The sequence below is a fragment of the Amphiprion ocellaris genome, chromosome 5, assembly GCF_022539595.1.
Source record: "Amphiprion ocellaris isolate individual 3 ecotype Okinawa chromosome 5, ASM2253959v1, whole genome shotgun sequence".
Classification (NCBI taxonomy): domain Eukaryota; kingdom Metazoa; phylum Chordata; class Actinopteri; family Pomacentridae; genus Amphiprion; species Amphiprion ocellaris.
In genome coordinates this window covers 36,393,120-36,397,297 of record NC_072770.1, presented here as the reverse complement: position 1 = coordinate 36,397,297, position 4,178 = coordinate 36,393,120, and the positions used below count along the sequence as shown (strand labels likewise).

Here is a 4,178-nt window from a genome sequence, read left to right as displayed (position 1 = left end):
GTGACACATAAACAGAACACATGCAGCTGCATTTATTTTCCATTGACTTAACAAGCAAGTCACTCTAATTAATTTACGTTCTGGTGCAGTGTAGTATTGCAACCATTCCTCTTATAGTCACTAGGTAACTGTGAAACTGAATGACTGGATGAAAATATACATAGAAATAAGAAAGCACAGCTGTTCTTAGCAACTCCAAAATGTGCACAGGATGAAATGAAGTTCACACCATGTTGTTTTTAGTTGTGGTGGAGGAGGTACTGTTTGTCCTTTGGTTAGAGCGAAGAGTGCCAGAAGTTTATTGAAGTATCAAAGACATGATCGTGATTGAAAATGGATGGATGGGTGGCTAAACATATCACATCATAGATAGCTGTGGAGTCCTTCCAGCTCCTGGGGACTACAATCTCTCAGGACCTGCCAGTGAGAGACGAACATCCACTCCATCCTGAAAAAGGCTCAGCAGAGGATGTATTTCCTATGACAGCTGAGGAGACATGGCCTGCTGCAGGAGCTGTTGATCCAGTTCTACACTGCAGTCATCCGATCTGTCCTGTGCACCTCTGGATCAACCACACAGCAGGACAGAAACAGACTACAGCCTATAGTACGGACTGCAGAAAACATCATCAGAGACCCCACTCACTCTGGACATAAACTGTTTCCCCCCTCCCCTCTGGCAGGTACTAAAGATCCCTGTACACAAAAATCACCAGACACAAGAACAGTTTCTTCCCCACTGCCATCACTGTAATAAACAGCTGAGCCATTCCTACACACCTGTACAATAGTCAGTATTCCAATGGACATGTACAGTATATTTTTTCACCATGAACAGCATTCTCTGCTTTTTGCTTCTGTGTTTATAGCAATTACCATTTTGCTAATGTGTTCATATATTCCGGTCTAGCTGTACATTTCTGTTTATACTGTGTTGTATTTTACTACTATTTCTTTTTCCTCCCTATTCCTCTTTCTATAGTTTCTTTATTATTCTCTTCCATATTCCTAGTGTGACATCAACAGCCGAAACCAAATTCCGTGTATATTGTGTACTTACTTGGCCATTAAAACTGACTCTGATCACTTTTCTGTCCTTTGTCTAGGCAAGAGGAAAAGGGGCCACAGAAAATTGGACCTTCCTAGCATACTTGTGGAGATGCAGGCCGAGAAGGAGCGGAACCGTGCCCAGTATGATGAGAACATCTGGTTGCTCCTCAGCGAGGCAAGAGAGAATGAAGTGGCCTTGCAGCGGGAGGAGATGGCCCAGAATGCTGCCTTCAACCAGTCATTCCTGGGTGTACTGGGGCAGCTGGGACAGGTAGTGCTGGGTGTACTGGGGCAGCTGGGACAGGTAGTGGGCAGCCGGCGAGTGTGAGCGAGTCCACCTTCCATAGACTTGAGATTTACAAGTGCTGGTCATATAATTAGAATATCATGAAAAAGCTCGTCTTTTGGACAACTGTCAGGTCAGCAGTCTTCCCCATGATTGTGTAGCCTACAAAACTAGGCTGAGAGACCATTGAAAGGCCTTTGCAGGTGTTTTGAGTTAATTAGCTGATTAGAGGTCTTCAATATTGAATCTTTCCACAATATTCTAATTTTCTGAGATGCCAAATTTGGGATTTTCGTTAGTATTCAGGTATAATCATCAAAGTTAAGAGAAATAAACATTTGAAATATATCAGTCTCTCTGTAATGAATGAGTATAATATACTTTTTGAATGGAATTACTGAAATAAATCAACTTTTTCATGATATTATATGACCAGCACCTGTAGTTGTATATAGTTTTACTTTTAGCCCTCCACTGTAGGACAGGCCCACCACAGTTTGTACTTTGCACATTGTAAATAGTTCTGATTTTGCTGCTGACTAATAAACTATTTTGTGACTTATGTGATTGCATCATAACTTTTCATTTTGTCTGTTAAGACACTGGTAGGAAAAGAGTCAACAGTCTGAACCAAACAATTCTGTATTCCCTAATAATGCATTTATATTTAATGGGATTTAACATGTTTTAACACAAACTCCTTTATGGTTCATAATTCCGTTGACTGAATTACACCAAAGCAATACTGATTTATCAAACTGGAATTTTCTTAAAACAGCTGTTTTAATGTTTTGGCGTTTAATTTCTCATTTAATCTTTCTAACTTTCACAAATAAACAATAGCATAGACACATCTGCAAAAGGTACAAAAGTTTATTGTCAGAATTGCATTAAAGAAAACAATAGCGGTCCGGGGACTGAAAAACAGAAGTATAACAAGAAGAATAACTTTTAACTTCTGCATGACACGTAGTGCATCAGTGCATCCTGTACATCTCTGTCCTCCTCCTCTACACCTTGTGCCACTGCAGGCTCATGTGCTGCTGCTTCAGGTAAATCCCATGAAGTCTCATCAGAGAGCATCTGAAACACATACACAGCATACATATTTTAATACCTAATAGCGACAAACTGCAGCCATTACAGGGTCGTTCACAGGACTGATACACGATAGCTAGCGAACTAGCATTAGCTTACCCTCATATGTCGTCTCGTTCATATCCTCTTGTCTTCAGCTTGATACTGCTGCATCGCCTCCCAAACTCTCCTGTGTGTCTCCTGAGTGTTTCGACTCGCCGCTCTCAGCTTTCTCCGCCTCTTCTATTACTCTGAATCTGACAGAAAGCCACAGACCGAGCAGCAGGTGTACTATTGCCTCCATGTACATTGTTGCATTGCGTTTGTGTCGCACAGAAATGACGGTAAGGGACTTTCGGGCCGCCGTGCTATGACGACTCCACCCAAGATGAGGTGGTACTCAATGTAATGGAAAAACAACTAAACCGAGATGAGCCGTGGCGCGCCGAGTAGGTGCTAAAGGAAATTTTGTCTTGCACCGCGCTGTATCAACATTTGGGGTAGAGGACGGAGTCTTTAGCGGTTGCCAATAAAGTTTTATTTAATAGAGTATCCAAACCAACGTAGAGGTGAATAGCGCCACCCAGTGTATCGGAATGTGTTCACAAGCTCTGCATCAATCCATTATCTGGAATCGATTTGCCTTGACTCGATGTGCAGGGTAACCAATCAGGTGTTAGGATCCGCCCACCGACTTTGACGGACGCGGTTGACAGATAAAATAAATTCATGATCCACTGCGACACAAGGACCATGAAATAATTAATTAAATAGTGAAATGATAATAATGGTTTTTACTTGAAATGAAATGGTATTTTAATGAATTAATGACATATTTAATAACACATTTATGTATTTCATTCCAATTTTAATTAATTAATGACATATTTGATTTCATTTTTAATTAATTAATGATATATTTATTTAATGATGTATTTATTTCATAACACATTTAAGTATTTAATTCCAATTTTAATTAATTAATGACATTTGATTTCAATTTTAATTAATTAATGACATTTAATAAATTATTTAATGACTTATTTATTTATGTAATTTTGGCACTTTTAGTCCTCCATAGAGGGGGACTTACACCCGCTCGCATACCTGGGATTCCATCCTCCAGAGAGCCCCGGATGGCGAGGGGGATGGTCGATCTGACAGATTCTGACAGATCTGTCAGATTGGCCACGTAATAAAAAAGGACCTGTCATCACACGTCGGATGAAGCTCTGAAGAAGACTGCAAATGCAGTCAATACATGTCAGCAAGGTAATACCATACTTTCCTTATTGAGTTGTCGGTTTAACACTAACGTCATTTTACAAAAAATAATGGTTTTCCATATCAAAAATTGTGATTTATAGAGTCTTTAGCCTTTGTAAGACAACTTACAACCCACCTACGCTCTCTGGTTTTTGGTCTGGACCTGGTTCAATGTGGTGCAGTGTAGTCCAGAATCCAGTTCATTGACTTTTACCTGTCAGTGGTTTTAATGCTGTGAGTGATTGGTGTATATCTTTTACTGCTCTCATTTCTAACTAGTTTCCATAGCTCTCTCCTCTCTGCTCACACAGCCTGCATTTCAGCTGAACAGTCACGGAATCTTGGTCATGTGATTCTTGGTTGAGTGAATCATGACTTCTCAACTGTTCTGACGAGCACAGAATATTTTGCTTTATATACAATCAGTTTGGTGCAAATGTTTAATTTCGGGGAAATTTAAAATAAGTAATTTGGATTAAACATCATGATTTTAAGCTTA

The 4,178-nt window shown here is 39.9% G+C and overlaps 1 long non-coding RNA gene across 1 annotated transcript; it reads right to left on the bottom strand.

The window, feature by feature from the left end:
- Positions 1-2,191: 2,191 nt before the first annotated feature.
- On the bottom strand, positions 2,192-3,080 carry LOC129349002 (uncharacterized). The gene is made up of 2 exons (XR_008601782.1): positions 2,534-3,080; positions 2,192-2,419 (listed from the first exon to the last, which is right to left on the bottom strand). It is a non-coding gene; the product is annotated as an uncharacterized LOC129349002 (long non-coding RNA).
- Positions 3,081-4,178: the final 1,098 nt, after the last annotated feature.